Source organism: Primulina eburnea, chromosome 10 (assembly GCF_022965805.1).
Source record: "Primulina eburnea isolate SZY01 chromosome 10, ASM2296580v1, whole genome shotgun sequence".
NCBI classification, from domain to species: Eukaryota; Viridiplantae; Streptophyta; class Magnoliopsida; order Lamiales; family Gesneriaceae; genus Primulina; species Primulina eburnea.
This window is the reverse complement of record NC_133110.1, coordinates 27,330,580-27,354,186: the sequence shown is the minus strand read 5'-3', so window position 1 is coordinate 27,354,186 and position 23,607 is coordinate 27,330,580. Positions and strand designations below refer to the sequence as shown.

At 33.9% G+C, this 23,607-nt stretch overlaps 1 pseudogene; it reads right to left on the bottom strand.

Annotated features, from left to right (window-relative positions):
- Positions 1-11,010: 11,010 nt before the first annotated feature.
- Positions 11,011-15,795, bottom strand: LOC140802825 (uncharacterized; annotated as a pseudogene).
- Between the last annotated feature and the right edge of the window lie 7,812 nt (positions 15,796-23,607).

The window sequence follows — 23,607 nt, the reverse complement described above, 5'->3', positions numbered from 1 at the left end:
TGCACAATGGTGAGCTAAGACTGATTAGTCGATCAGAGGATAAATGCTAGTCACTTTAAGGATCAATCTTCACACAAAATGATAAATGATTGAAAGTTTTACGATTTATGATTTATTTATGCTTACAAGTTTATTTTAAATAAAAGTATGATTAATGCATGTTCTTGTAAGTATTATTTGTTACTCTTGTTTAGAACGTGATGAATCATTAGACTCACTATGTTTGAATGCTGCAGGTGATGATGATATTGAGGAAGGTGCTGACGTTTGGATGGATCGAGTCCGGCAGTGCACTCCTTAGGGACATTATTTTCCTCATTAGCTTGATAGTAAATGTTTTAAAGATTTGTTAATGATTTATTAGAGATTTTTATGTTTTTTTTGAAGTTAGGATGATCATGTTGAAGGTTAGAGTTGAATTTTGTTAATCGACGATTTATGGATTTTTTTTATGCACTTGAAATTTTAAATGTTAAACTATTTTGATTTATGGAAATGTTGAGTATTTTAAAATATGAGTTTCGAATTTTACAATATGAGAAAAATAAATTAGTAGGATTTTAAAGTTAAAAAGTAGTGGACGTTTCAGTTTGTATCAGAGCAAAGGATCCCCAAAGGGTTGTGTTACTGCCACTCCGAGAAGCTCAAGAAGTCGCGTATCAAATATGTGAGTATTTATTGCTTTAGATTTTATATGCTTGTGCAATACATGATATAGAGGTTATATGCATGTTCCATTTAAGATGTTAAATGCATGTTGGTTACTTGGTATGGACGATTTGTACAGAGATGCCTCCTAGACGGATTTTACGTAGTAATAATGAGGATAGACATGAGGGGGAGATTCCACAGCCTCCTGTGTGTTAGTCGGTATGGCTCGTTTATTAGAGCAGCACGTGGGAAATGGTGCGAGGGCTGACCAGAAGATATCTATGAGCGAATTAGGAGGATAAACCCCGATGATTTTTTTGGCACTACTGATTCATGGCTGAGGGATAGATTAGATCTTTAGAGGTGATCATCCGATATATGGATATGGCGGACTCTGATCGAGTTCGTTAAAACCATCTATCTGCTAAAGAGCAACGCTTCCTTATGGTGGGAGGGAGTTGAACGAGGAGTGAATTTAGCGACTCTGTAATGGGAGGGTTTCAAGAGGGTGTTCTATGATAAATATTTCATTGTCGACATTCGTTCGAGGTTGAAGAGAGAGTTGATGAGTCTCTATCAGCAGGACTTGTCTGTTGCCGAGTTTGTGCAAAAGTTTGATAGGGGCTGTCAATTAATTGTGTCCTTGATTGCTAATGATATTGCGGAGAAGTTACGACACTTCTTGGATGGATTGAGGCCGACAATCCGTCGCGATGTGATGCTCACTGATCCTATTGACTATACTATTGTCGTTGCTAAAACTTTTCAAGCCGAGAAATCACTTAAGGATATTGTTTGGGAGATGCAACGTAAGAGGAATCACGCCCAGCAAGCTAATCAGCATAATAAGAAACCATTCACGGAACCACCTAAGCGACCGGGACGGTCGAAACCACAAGGACAACCACCTAAAGAAAATTTCCGAAGACTAGTGAGAAGTCTCTTTGCAAGGAGTGTTATCACCATCACTACGGCAAGTGCATGTGGGGCACCTACAAGTGCTTCAATTGCGGAGGAATGGGGCAAAAGGCTAGTGATTGCCCAAAGCTCCAGCAGCTCCACGCTGACAAGCGGATCCAGACACGACACTTATTATGGGTACTCCGACTATTCAGAAACTTAAAATTTGTCTTATTCCTCGAAATAATTAGCATAATGCTATAATCGAATTGAGGTGCATGGAACTTGATGACTTAGAATTGCATGTTTCAAATTCTAGGGTTTAAGGAATTAAATTCTTGCAAACACTAAATTATTTGTATCAAATTGTAGAACATTGAAAATTTAAGGGACTAAATAGAAATTTTAGAAAATATTTAGGGGCAAATGGAAAAAACTCAAAATTTCCAAGGGTTAAATTGCAAATTTTCGAAATTTAAGGGGTCACATGGAAATTTAGAAACTTAAGGGGCTAATTAGAAATTTACGAAAGTTCAAGGAGTTGAAACGGTAATATGAGAACTAGAAGGGCCTAGATGGTAGGAAAACTTTTGAAATTTTATGGCCTTAATCGAGAATAATACAAATATTAACAGGACGAATTTTGTTAGCGGGAATAGCTACCTATGTTTTAATAGATTCTGGAGCTACGCACTCTTTCATATCTGAATCTTTTGTGAAGAAATTGAGAATCTTACCAGTAGACGTAGAGTCTGGATTCCAAGTTACAATTCCTTCTAGCGAGCAAATGGTCTCTAGCATCATGATTAATGATGCGGAACTTAAATTACAAAAGAATATTATACGAACGGATCTTATAGTACCACCAATGCCCGAGTTTGACATTATTTTGTGGATGGATTGGCTCACACTGAATGGGGCTACTATTGATTTTTGGCGGAGGTCAGTATCTAGGCCATCGAATGGGGAAGCATTTATCTTCGAGGCAGCGCAAAACAATCAAATGCCACATATTATTTCATGCATGAGGGCGAAGAAGCTTATAAAAAGGGTTGTCAAGGTTTTCTCGCTAGTATTATATCTGCACCCGACACCAACAATCAATCTATTGAGGATGTGGAGGTAGTTAAGGATTTTCTGGATGTATTTTCCGACGATGTTTCTGGCATCCCACCCGAAAGAGAAGTGGAATTTGCTATTGAATTGATGCCTGGTGAAGTGCCAATATCTAAGGCAGGATATCGATTAGCACCCGCTTAAATGAAAGACTTAAAGGACCAAATTCAAGAGCTGTTAGACAAAGGGTTTATTCGCCCTAGTTTCTCTCCATGGGGCGCGCCAATGTTATTTGTGAAAAAGAAAGATGGGATTATGAGGTTGTGCATCGACTATAGGGACCTAATTAGAGTGACAGTGAAGAATAAGTATCCATTACCTCGAATCGAAGATTTGTTTGATCAATTGCAAGGAGCTTTGGTATTTTCAAAGATAGATTTACGGTCTGGATATCATCAGCTGAGAGTAAAAGAGACGTATGTGCACAAGATGGATTTCTGAACACGTTATGGGCGTTATGAGTTTTTATTGATGCCTTTTGGATTAACTAATGCTTCGGCGATCTTCATGGATATCATGAATCGCATATTCTTTTTGTTATGACTCGGAAATTATATGCAAAGTTTAGCAAGTGCGAGTTTTGGTTAGAGATGGTGGCATTCTTAGGTCATATCGTGTCAAAAGAGGGAGTAGAGGTCGACCCATCTAAGGTCGAGTCAGTCAAGCAGTGGGCAGTGCCTAAAAGTTTGAAGGAAATCCGCAGTTTCTTTGGTTTAGCTTCCTACTATCGTAAGTTCATCAAGGGTTTTTCATCCATTGCAGTACCCTTGAAATCTTTGATGAAGAAACATGAAAAATTTATATGGGGACTAGAATGTCGAAATATCTTTGATCAATTGAAGCAAGCACTCACTACAACTTCAGTTTTAGCAATGTCGAATATGTGGTATTTACTAATGCTTCAAAGCTAGGATTGGGCGCAGTTCTCATGCAAAATGATCGATTCATAGCGTATGAATCTAGACAACGGAAAGTAAATGAGAAGAATTATCCGACGCATGATCTTGAGCTCGCCGAAGTCGTATTTGCTTTGAAAATTTTGAGGCACTACTTGTATGGTGAGAAATACAAGATCTTTACGGATCATAAAAGTTTTAAATATTCTTTCACCCAAAAGGACTTGAATATGAGACAAAGATGGTGGCTAGAGCTTGTTAAGGACTTTGACTGTGACATTAGCTACCATTCCGGCAAGGGTATTATAGTTGCGGATGCTTTGAGTAGAAAATGGACAGTCTAGGCACATTTATCAGTACAGAGACCTCTACAAGTGGAGATTCAGTGCTTTGATCTTGAATTTTATGCCAGAGGAGAGGCCCCTAATCTTGCTACATTGACAGTGCATTCCACTTTGCGAGATTTAATTCGAGTCAGATAGTCTGATGATGAGCAACTGCAGAAATGGAGACATCGAGATGAATAAAGGGTAGCATGTTATATTCAGTCGAGGACGGCATTTTTAATTATCGAGGTTGACTATTGGTTCCTATTGACGATTCACTTAGAGTTGGCATTATGACTGAAGCTCACAGTACCCCTTATTCTGTTCATCCCTGGAGTACAAAGATGTACAAGGACTTACAACTTTTATATTGGTTGCCGGGAACGAACAAGATATTATGCGCTTTGTATCCGAATGCTTGAAATGTCAACAGTTGAAGGCAGATCATCAAAAACTGGCATGAATGCTTCGACCAATCCCCATTCCCGAGTGGAAGTGGGAGAATATTACTATGGATTTCGTGGTAGGATTGCCAAAGATGGTGAAAGGACTCAATGCCATTTGGGTGATAATGGACCGTCTTACTAAATGAGCACATTTCCTACTAGTGAAGACGACTTTTTCCATGACTCATTATGCGGAGCTATACATTCGAGAGATAGTTAGACTGCATGGGATTCCAGTGTCTATAGCGTCGAACAGAGACACATTTCACTTCATCGTTTTGGAAGAGTCTACATGCATCATTGAGAACTAAGATACTATTCAGTACCACATTTCATCCTCAGACAGACGGTCAGTCTGAGAGAGTCATACAAATTTTAGAAGATCTACTCCGAGCAGGCGTGATTGATTTCGAAGGGAGTTGGGAATCAAAACTATCTCTAGTGGAGTTCACTTACAATAACAGTTATCAGTCATCTATATGAATGGCTCTATACGAGGAACTCTATGGAAGGAAACGTAGATCACCTATTCATAGGGACGAGGTAGTAAAAAGAGCTACATTAGGGCTCGAAATAGTTCAGCACACCGCCGAAATGGTTGCCAAGATCCGAGAAAGAGTGAAAACTTCTCAGAGTCGGCAGAATATCTTGGGACAAAAGACGACGAGATCTTGAGTTTGCATTCGTTGATCACGTATTTATAAAAATAGCACCGATAAATGTGTTATGAGATTTGGCAAGAAAGTCAAACTTAGTCCAAGATTCATTGGACCATTTGTGATACTCAAAAGAGTGGGAGCATTAGCATATCGAGTGGCATTGCCATCTAATCTCGCAAGAGTCCACAATGTCTTCCACATATTGATGCTCTACAAGTACATGTCAAACCCTTCACATGTACTGAACTTTGAGCCGCTGCAACTTACATCCAACCTGTCCTACGAGGAGAAGCCTAGTCAAATCTTGGGTAGACAAGAAAGAAGTTTGCAGAACAAGGTAATAAAAATGGTCAAAGTCAAATGGCTAAATCACTCGGAGGAAGAAGCCACTTAGGAGACCGAGTCAGAGATGAGGAGTCATTATCCCCAACTATTCGGTAAGTTTTAATTTCGAAGACGAAATTTTATTTAAGGGGGAGGATTTGTAACATCCAAAAGCCAATCCACGTAAACCACATGCATGCAAATGATTTAAATTGGTTAATTGTTTTATTTAATTGATTTCATATTCTTGCATGATGAAAACATCATGAATAAGGGCCTAATCACATTATTTTATGAAAACTGTAGATCTTACCTGAATATTCGATAATAAGCTGAAGAAAGGAGACCGGAGACGACAAAGATAAAATAAATATTTTCAAATCTTATTAATATGATCAAATATGATTAAGTTTTTATAAAAATGGAAGAGTTCAAATTGTTTTACGAGATGAGCTTGATTTTATCCGGGCAAACAGTTGAATTTTACAAGATCAAAAGTATTTTTTTTTAAAAAAAATTATAAATTTTATTTTTCAATTAAATAGGTGTAATTGAGCCTAATTTACCTAGGATTAATAAGCCTAATTTCTCCAAAACTTAAAAGGCCCAAAACCTAAGCCCATTAACATGCAAATTAAAATCTATAAAAAGAATTCATATGTGTTTTGTACCTCCCTATCAGCCGAAAACACATACAAACAACACACACAAGTTCAAAAATTCCTAAGGGATAAAACAAGGAGTCTTCGTTGCTCGTTCGTCCTTCTTCACACCCCACGTCGACGATCGTATATTCGAGAGTTTTAAAATGAAAAGGCTCGTTCTAAATTCCCTTGACGCATCATTCAATCCATTTTATACATGTTCTGGTTATTTTTTCATGCAAAATATTGGAGTTCAAATTTCTTATTGTTTTGACGATTATTTTTAAAGTTTTGAAGATTTTTACGTTTATCTGAATGTGTTGTTATTTCCAACGAGTACGCTGCCAACATAGGACATTTAATGGATTGAAAAAGTGTTGTTTAGGCACAAGAAGAGGGGTGGACAAGAGCTAGAAGGGGTCGTGCGTGGCTGATGGTTAGAGGCTAGGGCTTTCATGGGACATGTGTATGTAGGGTCTCGGCTAAGGGAATAGGGGTGTGCAGCTCGACCAGGGCTTGGTCAAGGGGTCGTGCTAGACGTACTAAGGGCTAGGAAGAGTCCTAGAATGGCTAGGACCCAAGGGCGGTCGGTAGAGAAGAGTCCAAAACCGCATGTACTCTTCCCATGCACGCGTCGGGTTGTTGCTGAGGGTAGCGATCACGACGTGACTATGATGGTATAGGCAGGTCCAGTAGGGCCTAGGAGGATGGTCGAGAGTCAAGACAGAGGTTGGTGCCGCTTGGTCCATGGTGGCTCGAAGAAATTGGAAGAGATGGGCTGAGGCTGTGAGGGGCTGTGCGCCTAGGCTTTCACGTGGGCTGGGGTGCTTGTGCATGGTCCAAGGGAAGTCTAGGAGGGTTAGGGCTAGGTATGGTTCAAGGTGGCTCGGCCATGGTTCGATGAACTTAGGGCCGTGGCTCAAGGGGAAAGTTGATAGGGTTCCATTGAAGGGTTTAGGAATTAAGGTTTCGAAACGTGGTCCACGGGGGTCGATTCATGGTTCACGAAAGTAGTTTAGGTATAAAAAAAGTTTATGTTTAAAGTTTGGGAAAAAATTATTTAATTTTGAATTAGTTCGTGAATTAAACGCTTTACGAATTAGTAATTAAAGAATTAAATCGAAATCCTCGATTTTATATTAAATAAAAATATTGGAAGTCATATTTAAGCTTAAATAATTATTTGGGATAGTCTCGAGTCATAAAAGCTGAGAAAAAGTCAAAATCGAGAAATATTAATGTAACGTCTTCTCATTTTAAAATTCTATTGAACATTTTTTTTTTGTAATGGCCGAAACCATGCCTACATAAATAAATAAAATTCGAAACATGGATTTTGTAAAATCAACCCACTGCTGAATAAAATAACTACAGCTAAAATTATGAAATGAGCAACCCACATAAATAATTACCGTTTAAAAATATAAAAACTCAAGCGTATTAAAATCTGTCAAAATGTTGCGACTTTGATTGTTACACTCCCAAGAGCAGGTTGTCCACAAGTAGTATAATTCAATGAGTTCGAATATCGTATCCACGAGAAAGCTAAGGTAATTACAAGTCCACTACAATGTCTTTTTATTTATTTTTTCTTTTAGTTGTTTGAATCTTTAATTGGTAATTTTTAATTGTTCAAATTTTAATTTAAGTAGTTGAGATTAAAGGATCCACTCTTGGTATTTTAATAAAGTTAACATTTACGAACAATATTGAAATCCACTTAATAAAATGGTTCCAATATATTAAATAATCATATTTATATTATATTATATATTATTATCATATAAGTATATGATATATACCAAAACTTATAAATGTGGTCAAGTATTTATATATTTGCAAACACTAAATCAAGGTTCCCACTTTAAATTGTTGGTAAAACCAAACTAATATTTAAATGGTACCAAGAAATTAATATTATGATATATTTATATATAGTAAATCAAGGTTCCCACTTTAAATGGTTGGTAAAACCAAACAAACATTTAAACGGTTCCAAGAATTTAATATTATAATATATTCATATATAATAAATCAAGGCATCCACTTTAAATGGTTGTTAATACCAAACTAACAATTAAATGGTTCCAAAAATTTAGTGTAACATATAGCAACAATAAATCAAAACTCCCACTTATAAGTAGGGTATAAAAATGCTTAAACAAATAAATATAACATAAACAATAAGTAATGATTAAATAATATAAAACATAGATTCTTACCTTTTAGTAACTTTATTATTATGCCAAGAGTTTCACCTTTTCATCTAAACTTTAAGAAGTTAGCTATTTATTATTCAAAGTGTAAAACTTTGAATATGAAATTAACATGCTAATTATATTTAAATGAAGAAATAAAGGAAAAATATAGAGAGAAATATTATGAACTCAAAGGTTTGTTCATAGAATGAGGGATATCTCAATACATTACAATGCACCCCTATTTATAGCCAAATTTGGGGAGACAACCACAAATAAAATATTATTTTTTTACACATAAGTCTTCATTGGTGTTCCAAGATATTATATTATATTACACATCACTTTTGAAAATCTTCTTCTCCGAATTTGCTTCTTCACATAAAAAGAGACATGTGGATAATTGAGTTGTCTAGTTGTGGTATTTTTTTCAAACCATTTGACCAAGTAATTTGACAGATATGGTCAAAATATTAGAGTATGGTAAAACTGCCACTCCTTTGGTAACTTTATTTGTTGCTTAATTTGATCCCAATTGTGAGAGGATTTTTATCTCATGCTTGCCACCATTATTGTAGATATTAACATTAACTTTCTACAGGTCCAAGAATCATCTTAATCCCATTTGCAATGCCAAGTTTATTCTTGTTTTATCGAACCTGTAAAAATAGTAAAAACTTGTAATTACACAACAACTTATATTTTATACAATTTATTATAAAACATATAATATTTAAACATTTAATTAAACAAAAACTATATATTTATATATATAAAACATTTAATTAATGTACAATTTTTATGTTTATCACACCTCCCAATCAGCTTATTGCTAGTCCCTAGCAATTTAAGCGTTAATAGCAATACGAAACATATTGATTAATTTAAATAGAAATGTAATCAAAACTATCTAAGTGATTAAATTAAATTTGAAAATTGTGAAAGTTATATCGAGATCATCAAAATTATAATTTATGAAATAATTTGAGATGATCAATTCAAAGCTTATTTCAGGTAATTAAATGTACACGGCCTTCAAAAATTCCTAGTAAGAGTCTCAACTCCATATCCTCACAGGTTAATAAATATTTCAATTTATGGCAACGATTTCTCTCATGGAGTTGGAATACAGATAAATGCTCAGAAAAATGGTTTACAGAATGCAGACAGACAAACGAGCCAAACTAATCAAAAGATAGAAAATCCATTGATTCAAAATCTAGTTGTTCTTATTATATATTTTTTCCTGATATTTTTTTTATAACATCATGGAATCAGACTAAGTTTATGCTTCTTGACCACATATTTATTTAATTTGTAAAATAAATTTCTCTCTTTCTTTTTTTATGAGAGATATATGGGTCGTAGCATATAACTTAAAAATTACATAGATCTTCAATATCTTTCTTTTTCTCCTTTTTTTTTCAGGAAATATCAATTTTTTTTCAAAATAAGAACTCAAGATCTAACCAATAGATAGTCTCTCTCATGATCAATAAAGGCTCGAAAGCTGTTTTCTCAGTCCTCTCCACTCACTCACAAAATATGTGTGAGTTTAAAATTGTAGGCACTCTTATAAGGTATATCTTGGGGCATATACTTTAATACCTGATTTTATCACAATGGTTAATCACTCAAAAAGATTTCATAAATCATATTTTTATATTGATCAGAATATTAAAATTGATTTTTTTTTTCAAATAAAAATTTAAATATTCTTAAATAGATTAATGCATGTTCTAATTCAAATCTTTCAAACATGTAATGTACAACATTTTTTCAAAAATTACTAAGATACAAACAATAAACATGATTTTATTTTAAAATAATATATATATTTTTTTTAAATTTTTTTTTATAAGTTTGTTCTCCCCTAATCAGAATATGACATTGTCCCTAATGTCAAAATAACTATTAATAAAGAGTACATAATGAAAGAGATATCACCTGGAATTTTATTGAAGATAACAAACTTAAACAAACGCAAACCAATCCACGACTTTTGAATCAATGATCCAACTTCCTTTTCTTACTACTTGATTGCGACCAATTGATCTTTGTTATCATCGGATCAGGCTTATGAACAAAATCTTCCAAATCATCAATTAATTGGTCGGCAGTCGAAGCACAGATGGGCATCTGTCGTGAATTTTCTGAAATGAAATTCTGTTCCACAGCTTTATCAAGAAATGTCAACAAACTGTCATAATAATTATTGATATTCAACAAGCCCACAGGTTTATTATGGATATTAAGTTGTGCCCAAGAAACAGTGTGAAAAATTTCTTTTAATGTACCAAAACCACCTGGTAGTGCGATAAAAGCATCAGAATTTTCAATCATTTGAGTGATTCTTTCATACATAGAAGAAACTTTTAATTCCTCCCCAATCGTAACACCTGTAATATTTCCTTCACTAAAGCTGTAGGAATAATACCCAAAACCTGACTACCTCCAAGATGAGCAGATGTTGAAACAAATCTCATTAACCCAATATTACATCCCCCATATACCAAGTGAATTTTTCTCTCAGCCAATATCTTCCAAGATTATTCACTGCTTTTACAAACACTTCATTTTTTCAAGGACTCGACCCACAAAATACAAAAATATTTTTCAATGTTTGTGCAGAGGATCCAGCCATGTTTTTACTTTTTTTTGTCTGCGAAAATAGAGAGAAAGATGAAAGATTTTATAGGAGTGATATGTTATCATGACAAAACTATGGGTCACAGATGTAAACAGAATAAATAGTAAAAACAATAACGACACACATGCATATAAACAGTAGTGTGATTGTGGCTCACAATTTTCCTCTGGTTTTACGCCCTGAAACGGCTTCAACTCCTTCTATGAGTCGAGGATATGCTTCCCATCCAATTTTCTTATAAATTGGCAAACAGGGTCTTTTTTAGTTGGATTCCCAAGAATATGACGCTCATCTTGGAATTGTTTCCATAAACGGAGAAGTTCAATATGCATATGTCCACTAGAATGCGTCTCAAGAGTCAATAAGATGTTATCTAAAGACTCCTTACTCAGCTCATTCTTAATGAAACCAATTTTATCTTCTCTGTTATTGGAAACACATCCCAAAGATCTGCATCGTTTGTCACAAGTCCATCTTGCACACTTATGACAAAACCCTAAACTTTTGGCCCTTCGTTTTTTCGCATAAGTGCTTTTTCTTAATCCAGGCAAATACCGAATGAGCAATGATTGTGGAACTTCTCCTCCTAATCGGACCTTAGATTCTATTACAAGACAAATATCCTCTGGAATTCCTTTTTGCATTAGCAATCTCAATCTTTCACACCTTCCTGCATAAATTTTTCTTAGAACATTTTCAGAAACAGATGGAAAATATTTACAAATTTTTGAGAGAATTTCATCCATTTTTAAAAGAAAAGAAATGATTTTTTTTATTTTTGTATCGAAATTGTGGGAAACTGATTTAACCGACTATGAGAGTCACAGAGTACCGTTATCCGCCATTTAACCGGGAAAATAAAAAGATTAAGAAAACCTGAAATAAAAACAAACAAACTTAAATGCAACACCAAAAAAATAAAAAAAAATCAAGGATCAGAAAGAGAAATAAACTCTTCTTGAAAGATTTCATTTTCTAAAAATGGTTTAAGCCTTTGTCCATTTATTTTAAAATATCACCATTTTTAGGATTTTCAATATCCACAGCTCCATAAATATACTGTATACACATGCTTTACAACATATGGGTCTGTCCATCTTGATCGTAATTTTCCTGGGAATATGTGAAGTCGAGAATTATAAAGCAAAACTTTTTTACCAATCTCAAAAGATTTTCTAAGAATTGTTTTATCATGAAATGATTTGATTTTTGCTTTATAAATCCTTGAATTCTCATACGCGTCATTTCTGAGTTCATCAAGTTCATTAAGTTGCAATTTACGCAATTTGTTGGCATCATCCATGCTTGAATTTAAAGTTTTGATCGCCCAATAAGCTTTATGTTCCAATTCCACAGGCAAATGACAATGTTTTCCATAAACCAACCTATAGGGAGACATATTCAATGATGTTTTAAAAGCTGTTCGATATGCCCAAAGTGCGTCATTAAGTCGCAGAGACCAATCTTTTCTATTTGAGTTAACAGTTTTTTCCAAAATTTGCTTAATCTCCCTATTAGCTAATTCAACTTGTCCATTCGTTTGAGGATGATAAGGAGTAGTTACTTTATGAGTAATACCATATTTTTTCATTAATGAAGCAAATGGTTTATTAACAAAGTGAGTTCCCCCATCACTTATCATGGGTCGAGGAATTCCAAATCTACTAAAAATATTTTCTTTTAAAAATTTGATGACGATTTTATGATCATTTGTTCGACATGGAATTACCTCTATCCATTTGGAAACATAATCAACTGCAATTAAAATATACAAGTATCCAAACGACGGTGGAAAAGGTCCCATAAAATCAATTCCCCAACAGTCAAAAATTTCAATTTCAATGATAGGATTCAAAGACATCATGTTTCTTTTTGAAATCGTACCCAATTTTTGACAATTTTCACAGATCTTGCAGATTTCGTGGGTGTCTTTAAACAAAGTGGGCCAATAAAATCCACACTGCAAGATTTTTGCAGCCGTTTTCTTTGAAGAAAAATGTCCTCCGCATTCTTCTGAATGACAAAATTTAATGACACTACTTACATCATTGTCGGGTATGCAACTTCGAAAAATTTGATCTGGACAATACTTGAACAGATACGGATCATCCCAATAAAAGTGTTTTACGTCATTCAAAAATTTTCTTTTATCTTGGGAACTCCATTGCGGTGGCATTTTTCCTGTCACAAGAAAATTTACTATGTTAGCAAACCAAGGTGTAGTAGTAACTGAAAATAGATGTTCATCAGGAAAATTATCGTTAATTGGTGTCATTTCACAAGATGATCCTGTTACTAGTCTCGATAAATGATCGGCTACGACATTCTCGGTTCCTTTTTTTATCTTTGATCACAATGTCAAATTCTTGGAGCAACAAAATCCATCGTATCAATCGTGGTTTTGCATCCTGTTTGGTCAACAAATATCTAATAGCAGAATGATCAGTAAACACAATAGTCGTTGATCCAATCAAATAAGAATGAAATTTATCTAATGCAAATATTACAGCAAGTAGTTCTTTTTCAGTTGTAGAGTAACTCATTTGAGCATTGTTTAAAGTTCTACTTGCATAATATATCACATAAGGCTTACAGTTTCTTCTTTGACCCAATACTGCATCGACTGCATAATCACTCGCATCGCACATGATTTCAAATGGTAAAGACCAATCAGAAGGTTGCATGATAGGAGCTGATGTTAATTGTCGAATGATTTTATCAAAAGCATTTTGACATTCTTGAGTCCACTCAAATGCAGTGTCTTTTGTTAAGAGGTTACAAATGAGTTTAGAGATTAAACTAAAGTCCTTTATAAACCTCCTATAAAATCCAGCATGTCCCAAAAATGAGCGAATTTCTGTAATGGTTTTTGGAGGGGGTAAATTGGCAATGACATCAACTTTTGCTTTATCAACTTCAATTCCATGAGATGACACGATATGTCCCAAAACAATTCCAGAAGTAATCGTGTAATGACATTTTTCCCAATTTAAAATAAGACCTTTTTCCTCGCATCTTTTTAAAACTTTTTCCAAATTTTCAAGACAATTATCAAATGTATTCCCAAAGACAGTTAAATCATCCATGAAAATTTCCAAACAATTTTCAACCATGTCGCAAAAAATGCTTAGCATACATCTTTGAAATGTTGCTGGGGCATTGGATAATCCAAATGGCATCCTTCTAAATGCAAATGTTCCAAAAGGACATGTGAAAGTAGTTTTATCTTGATCTTCGAGTACAATGGGAATTTGATAATAACCTGAATATCCATCAATAAAACAGTAGTATGGATGACCTGCTACTCTTTCTAAAAATTGATCCAAAAATGATAATGGAAAATGATCTTTTCTAGTGGCGTCATTTAATTTTCTATAATCAATACACATCCGCCAACTAGATGGGACTCGACTTGTTAACAATTCACCTTTTTCATTTTTTATCACTGTGATGCAAGATTTTTTTGGAACTACTTGTGTTGGGCTTACCCACTTACTATCAGAAATAGGGTAGATAATCCCAACATCAAGTAATGTGAGAACGTCAGTTTTCACAACATCTTTCATGTGTGGATTTAATATCCTTTGTGGTTGTTGAGATGTTTTTGCATTTTCTTCTAAGTGAATTTTGTGAGTGCAAATTAGTGGATTAATGCCCTTGAGATCTTTTAGTGTCCAACCAATTGCATTTTTATGTCTTTTAAGCATATCAACTAATTTTCCTTCTTGATCACTTTCTAGTTTGGAAGAAATTACCACCGGATATGTTTCATCTTTTCCAAGAAATGCATGCTTCAATTCTTCTGGCAAGGGTTTTAACTCCAATATGGGTGGTTCGTCTTTGTTCTAATATTTTGCATCAAATTCTTTCTCTGATCCTGGTAACGAGTGATACCTGATAAAATCATCAAGATCAATTTCAATATTTTCTTTAACAGTTTCAATTGAACAAATATCTTGATCACGAGTACTCTCTTCTTGAATGTTTTCTTCCACAGGAGTTTGAATAAGATTTTCATCTTCACTTTCATCTCCTTTGTCATGTGGTTGCTTACAAAGATTAAAAACATTGAGCTCCAAGGTCATGTTACCAAATGACAACTTCATTATTCCATTCCTGCAATTTATAAGAGCATTAGAAGTTGCTAAAAATGGACGACCCAGAATTACAGGAATTGCATTACAAGCTTCGATAGGTTGTGTATCTAAAACTATGAAATCGACAGGATATACAAAGTTATCAACTTGGACCAATACGTCTTCTACCATACCTCTTGGCACTTTAACAGATCTATCTGCAAGTAAAAGTGTTACCGAAATAGATTTTAACTCGCCTAGATTGAGTTCTTGATAAACTGAATATGGAAGTAAATTCACACTATCTCCAAGATCAAGCAAGACTTTTTTAATCTTTCGTTCTCCAATAATACATGAAATAGTATGACAACCAGGGTCTTTGTATTTCAAAGTATTATTATTTTGAATGATTGCACTTACTTGTTCGGCTAAAAATGCTTTCTTTTTCACATTCAATTTTCTTTTCACAGTGCACAAGTCTTTCAAAAATTTGGCATATGATGGTACCTGTTTTATTGCATCTAATAAAGGAATATTAACTTTTACTTGTTTAAAAATATCATATATATCAAATTTCAAATTTGATTTTTTTGTATTTTTCAATGCATGAGAGAATGGTGGTGACACTGTCTGTTGAACCTCCTCTTCGCAAGTTATGGGTTCCACTTCCTTACCTTTTGGAGTTGATTTATCATCATCTTCACAAGGTTCAAGAATGGATTTTTCCACAACCTTACCACTTGGAAGGGTAATAACAGATTTTACCCGATCCATCGGTTGAGTTCCAGAAGTTCCAGTTTGTGAATGATGATCCTTGGGATTAGGCAGAGATTGCGAAGGAAATTTACCTTTTTCATGAACATTAAGTGCAGATGCAAATTTAGCAAGAGTATCTTTCAAATCTGTCATGGTTTGAGCAGTTTGAGTATTGATAGACTCTTGCTTTGCAATGAAAGAATTCAATGTATCTTCCAAATTTCTTTTAGGTAGAGGAACATAAGGTGCATAATTTTGAAAATTTTGTTTATTTTGGAAATGTGGTTGTGAAAATTGTGCAGTATTATCATTCCTCCAACTAAAGTTTGGATGATTTCGCCAACCTGGATTGTAATTTTGAGAAAATGGTTCAAAATTTGTCTTTTTGAAATTGTTCAAAACATTGGCTTATTCATGGAGACATTCTTTAAAAGAGGGAAAAGTGGGACAATCTTTTGTAAAATGATCACTTGTATCACAGATGTGACACGCAATTTCTTGAACATATTTTAATTGACCATTCTTTTTCAATTCAAGTGCCTCAACTTTTCTTGCCAAAGAGGTAAATCTAGCTTGAAGACCATGTTCATCTTTGAGAGTGTACATACCTCCACCAGATGTAGGAGATTGAATCTTGTTTGATGGTTCGATTGAACATATAGTGTCCCAATTTTGAGCATTTTCAGCTAATGAATCGAGATACTCAATTGTCTCGTTTGGATCTTTATCTTCAAATGTTCCATTACACATAAATTCAACCATTTGCCTATCTTTAGGTGTTAAGACTTCATAAAATTGAGAAACAACTCTCCCAATTTCAAAACCATGATGTGGACAAAGATTAAGCAATTCTTTGTATCTATCCCAACACTGATGAAAAGTTTCTCCTTGTTTTTGAGTGAAAGTGATGATTTGCCTTTTGAAACAATTTGTTCTATGAGATGGAAAAAACTTTTTCAAAAATTGTTGTTGCAATTCATCCCAAGTTCGAATAGATCCCGATCTAATATTTTGTAGCCAAGTTTTAGCTTTATCTTTTAAAGAAAAAGGAAAAAGCTTAAGTCGAATGGTGTTCATGCTACAATTTAGATCATTATATGTGTTGCACACTTCTCCAAACTCTCATAAATGCATGTATGGATTTTCATAATCTAAGCCATGAAAATTGGGTAAAATTTTGGATAATACCAGGCTTAAAAATGAAATGAGATGCATCAGGTGGAAAAACTAGACATGAAGGTGCACTAGTACGTGTAGGATTCATGTGATCTCTAAGTGTTCTTCGTCTATCATGATCATGTTGAGATTGAATTTCATCTACATTTTCTTGGATTGGTTCTTCCGCCATGTTTTGTAAAAATAAAGGGTTATTTCGAATGAGTCGACCACTAAGTGTACGTGATCAAATGCTCATGCAAATGCCAATGCAAAAGAATAAAAACACACAAAAGCAATAAAAATCCAAATAAAGAAAAATAAAATATAAACAAAATTAAATAGACTTGAAATTAAATTATACTTCCCCGGCAACGGCGCCAAAAACTTTGTTGCGACTTTGATTGTTTCACTCCCAAGATCAGGTTGTCCACAAGTAGTATAATTCGATGAGTTCGAATATCGTATCCACGAGGAAGCTAAGATAATTACAAATCCACTACAATGTCTTTTTATTTATTTTTTCTTTTAGTTGTTTGAATCTTTAATTGGTAATTTTTAATTGTTCAAATTTTAATTTAAGTAGTTGAGATTAAAGGATCCACTCTTGGTATTTTAATAAAGTTAACATTAACGAACAATATTGAAATTCACTTAATAAAATGGTTCCAATATATTAAATAATCATATTTATATTATGTTATATATTATTATCTTATAAGTATATAATATTTATCAAAACTTATAAATATGGTCAAGTATTTATTGTGCTATATATATATATATATATATATATATATATATATATATTGTGCTATATATATATATATATATAGATATATATAGATATATATATATAGCACAATATATATACAAATATATATATATATATATATATAATTATATATATATTTGTAAACACTAAATCAAGGTTCCCACTTTAAATGGTTGGTAAAACCAAACTAACATTTAAATGGTACCAAGAAATTAATATTATGATATATTTATATATAGTAAATCAAGGTTCCCACTTTAAATGGTTGGTAAAACCAAACAAACATTTAAATGGTTCCAAGAATTTAATATTATAATATATTCATATATAATAAATCAAGGCATCCACTTTAAATGATTGGTAATACCAAACTAACATTTAAATGGTTCCAAGAATTTAGTGTAACATATAGCAACAATAAATCAAAACTCCCACTTATAAGTAAGGTATAAAAATGCTTAAAAAATTAAATATAACATAAACAATAAATAATGATTAAATAATATAAAACATAGATTCTTACCTTTTAGTAACTTTATTATCATACCAAGAGTTTCACCTTTTCATCTCAACTTTAGGAAGTTAGCTATTCATTATTCAAAGTGTAAAACTTTGAATATGAAATTAACATGCTAATTATATGTAAATTAAGAAATTAAGGAAAAATATAGAGAGAAATATTATGAACTCAAAGGTTTGTTCATAGAATGAGGGATATCCCAATACATTACAATGCACCCCTATTTATAGCCAAATTGGGGGAGACAACCACAAATAAAATATTATTTTTTTACACAAAAGTCTTCATTGGTATTCAAAGATATTATATTATATTACACATCACTTTTGAAAATCTTCTTCTCCGAATTTGCTTCTTCACATAAAAAGAAACATGTGGATAATTGAGTTGTCTAGTTGTGGTATTTTTTTCAAACCATTTGACCAAGTAATTTGAGAGATATGGTCAAAACACTAGAGCATGGTAAAACTGCCTCTCTTTTGGTAACTTTATTTGTTGCTTAATTTGATCTCAATTGTGAGAAGATTTTTATCTCATGCTTGCCACCAATATTGTAGATATTAACATTAACTTTCTACAGGTCCAAGAATCATCTTAATCCCATTTGCAATGCCAAGTTTATTCTTGTTTTATCGAACCTGTAAAAATAGTAAAAACTTGTAATTACACAACAACTAATATTTTATACAATTTATTACAAAACATATAATATTTAAACATTTAATTAAACAAAAACTATATATTTATATATATATATATAATATTTAATTAATGTACAATTTTTATGTTTATAACAAAACCTCGACAAAATAAAAGCATCAACCAATTAAAAAGATGTTTAAATGTATTCTCATAAAATCATATTCTTGTGGAAGAATACAAGGTCCTCGGGTTAACGTGTGCCACCAGCTCCGTCTGTTCAGCCATCATCACCTCCAGTATCCTGATCAAAATGTTCAACTGCATCATTCACACCTAGTGAGTCTAAACACTCAACACACCTGTAACGTTAATAGCAAGTACATATACATAACATGCAACAATGAAAAGTTCTGTAATCAACATACGTTTTATGAACATAAACGTAAACATGTCGTATAATAGCATAACGTGTCAAAACATGTCTCATCATATCATCATATACCTATACATTTTCTTTTATTAAATTCAGTTCATTCGTTGTGACTTTCGTATCAGCTCTATCGTATCAGCTCTATTCGATGGATCCATCTACGTATAACCATGATACCGGACAGTGGGGACATCAGCGACACTTTCACCCGTCAACTGAGTCTCAGTCTATCATATCATCATATCATGTCATTAGAAATACAATCGTCGGACTCCCCTTAGGGGCTTCTCCCATAAACGGGCTTCCTCTGGGGTATTTTCCCTCACGATATCTCCAATCATATCATCGTATACATATATCGTCAGTCACAACTAACTCTCATCCTTCAAAAACATCATCATTTTCATCACTTATCAAAACCATGCATATACATAATTTTTCCTTAAAATCAAGCATGCAACATATTTTCATAATTACGTAAAAAGGCGTGTGATAGGTAACTTAAACGTTTAAAGACATGTCGAATTGTGCTCAGGGCGCTGTCAGGACTAAAAACTCGACCCGTGTGCAAAATGACCATTTTGTCCCATCGAAACCAAAATTGATCGTTTTATCCCTGGACCTCAAAAATTTTGACCCGAAACCTACCAAACTCCTTAAAACACCACGAAACATATTTGTAAGTGTTTCTTAGACGTAAACTCGAGTCCGTTTTAAAACTTGGACCAGAGTCCTGTTTTGGCCTGAATCAACCCGAAACTTAACCAAATTTTTCCCAACTTAAACCGTGACTTAAACCTACATGACCAGCCTCTAAAAGACCCATTCCAGACCACTTATGACCCACAAAACAAGCCCAAAGATTGCTGGAAATCTCCAGCGTATGCACACAAAGTTTCACAGCTTGAGCGATTTTACGACAAAAATCATATATCTCTTACTTATTATCGAAAAATTACGAATTTACTATCGAATCAAAGATAACATAGAGTGCTACATATCATATGTTGAATACATTTCCAGAAAACCAACCTATAAGTCGCAGAATTAGAAATAACAGATGGTGACGTGTTTTGTAACACATAAATTTCACAGCTTGTGAGGTTTTACGATACAAATCATATCTCCCTTTTTTTCTTATCAGAAAATTACAAATTTGCTATTGAATCGAAGATAACACAGAGTTCTAAAAATCATATATTGAACACATTTACAAAAAATAAATCTATAAGTCACAGAATTCAAAAACAGAGAGGGAGACGAGTTTTGTAACATAGAAATTTCACAACTTGTGTGTTGTTACGATAAAAATAATATCTCCCTCGTTTCTTATCAGAAATTTACGAATTTGCTATTTAATAGAAGATAACACAGAGTTCTAAAAATCATATGTTGAACACATTTCCAGAAAACCAACTTATAAGTCGCAGAATTTGAAATTACAAATGATGACGGGTTTTGTGACACAGAAATTTTACAGCTTGTGTGGTTTTACGATAAAAATCATATCTCCCTTGTTTCTTATCAGAAGATTATGAAGCTATCGAATCGAAGAATACATGGAGTTATACAAATCATATTTTGAACACGTTTCCATAAAACCAACCTATAAGTCGCAGAATTTGAAATAACAGACGGTGACGGGTTTTACGACACAGAAATTTCATATATTGTGCGCTTTTATGTTACAAATTTTATCTCCCTCGTTTCTTATCAGAAAATTACGAATTTGCTATTGAATCGAAGATAACACAAAGTTCTACAAATAATATGTTGAACGCATTTTCAGAAAACCAACCTATAAGTTGTAGAATTCAAAAACACAGAGGGCGATGTGTTTTGTGACATAGAAATTTCACAGCTTGTGCGGTATTAGAAATCATATATCCCTAGTGTAATGCCCGATATTTTATATCCTGTTAAATTATGATTATTGATTTTTAATCGAGACGATTATGAAAGGGCTAACCGAGACACAAAATAAGATTGCGTGTGAGATTTGATGTGCGAGGACCGTACCTCTCGCGCACATGCGCGATAGTATGCGCGCAAATGCGCAAGATGGACAGAAGACCCCGCGCATATATGCGAAGTAAGTGCGCGCATATGCGCGGAAGATGGGCGCGCATATGCGCGAGCTGCCGTGTTGCTACGAGCCGAGACATATGGTCTCGCGCATATGCGCCGAGATAATTCACGCATATGCGCGATACGTGTTTTGTGAAGAGATGCGCCACCTCGCCTTAAGCATGCAACGTATATATATATATATATATATATATATATATATATATATATATATATATATATATATATATATAGACACACATAGTAATCTTTAAGGGATTCAGAAGGAAAAAGAGAAGAAAACGAAAAGCTAAAGGAAAAAGTTGATTCTGATTTTAGATATTCTTATTTACGAACAATCCGGCCGTCCAAATTTGAATCCGAGTACGACACCGTGTTCCTAGCAACGACAGCTACTACAGGACGTAAGTTTCGTTACGTTTTATTAAGATTTGAAAATATGCTATGTCCAGAATCAGATACGATTCATATATAGTGCTCTTGACATAATAGACATTATAGAATCGAGGTCAGATTAAGAAACAGATATCATATGGAATTGTTATGATTTTCAGAATGTAGTTGATTAGAATTGATATCAGATTTGTACGGTGGTTGATTATAAGTTATTTGAATTAGTATATACTGGTGTGGTATCACCGGTATCACAGGATTGTACTGTTGTACCGTCAGAATTTGATAAGACAGAGATGTCTTGATTCGAATAGAATATTGATACAGTATATTGATATTGTCATTGCCAGATTGAACATTGACAGACTTTGAGTCGAGACTTCGATTGTATCAGAGCGACAGAACGAAAGGTATAAATAAATGTTGATTCGGGATTGCACAACTCGAGTGAGGTTTGACTCGAGTTTCCCAAAATCACATACTTTATTTCATTGCATTAATATTTGCAAATTATCAGATTGTTATGTTTAGTCTATTGAATTATAGCAGAGCAAGAGTTCGAGTCTAGGTCAGATCAGCCTATCTAGGGCAGAACCGCCAAGTCTTTGGCAGAACCGCTAAGACCCCAGACTTGTGGTATATCAATGAGCTTAGAAGTAGATCGACTTCTATTGTAGCTATTCGATATAGAATGTCAAAGTCTAAATTAGATCGGGATCCCTAGATTAGAAATGAGTTGAGATGAGATAACGAGTCATTGATTTAAATACAGATTTGTATTGATTCATGTAGTCAGATTGGATACATGTTTTGATGTTTGTTTGTGCTTTTATATATGCTTTATATGATTGCATTGATACATTGTTTATACTGGGATTTTATTCTCACCGGAGTTATCTGGCTGTTGTCGTGTTTGTATGTATGCATGGCAACAGATGGGACAGGTTCAGGGTCACAGAGGTGAAGAAAGATCGAGATTAGAGTGGAGACTACGGACTTGGACTAGAGATAGGGTTTAAACACTTGCTATATAGTTGTTAAACCTTAGTTGAGACTGATTGTATATAGTGCAAGACTTGTACTTTTAATACTGACATGTATATTAAGATGTATGCCATTACGTTCCGCCTTTGATAATGTACTTTTAAAAAAAAATTTAGACCCTGTTTATTATAATTGATTAAATTAGTCCCAATGACGATTAAAAAGATGATTAGCGTCCAGGTCCCCACACCTAGTTTCTTATCAGAAAATTACGAATTGCTATTGAATCGAAGATAACACAGAGTTCTACAAATTATATGTTGAACACATTTCCAGAAAACCAACTTATAAGTCGCAGAACTCGAAATAACAGATGGTGACGGGTTTTGTGACACAAATATTTTACAGCTTGTGCGGTTTTACGATAAAAATCATATATCCCTCGCTTTTTATCAGAAAATTATGACTTTGCTATCGAATCGAAGATAACACGGAGTTATACAAATCATATTTTGAACATTTTGCAGAAAACCGACCTATAAGTCACAGAATTTGAAATAACAGATGGTGAAGGGTTTTGTGACACAGAAATTCCACAGCTTGTGCGGTTTTACGATACAAATCTTATCTCCCTCGTTTAAAAGTGATTAACCCGTGTCTCCAGTCCCTTGACACCTTAACTCCCAACATATAAAGCCCCCTAACACCTCAAACCAGCAGGCTCTGACACAAGAAGTCAAGAAAACGTGAATTGCACACAAGATAAACGCATTTTTGTGTCGAAACCTTTACAAGAATGATGCTAAAAGAGAGACCAACGAAAATTCATGCAAAAATGTAAACAACATCTCATAATCATGGTGTAAATGATGAGAAAAGAGATACATGGCGTGCCTTGATGATTTATGAACGAAAACTTGAAGGAAAAGCGCGTCGGGGAAGCACCGGAGGAGGGGGGATGAGGCTTGCTTGAAAATG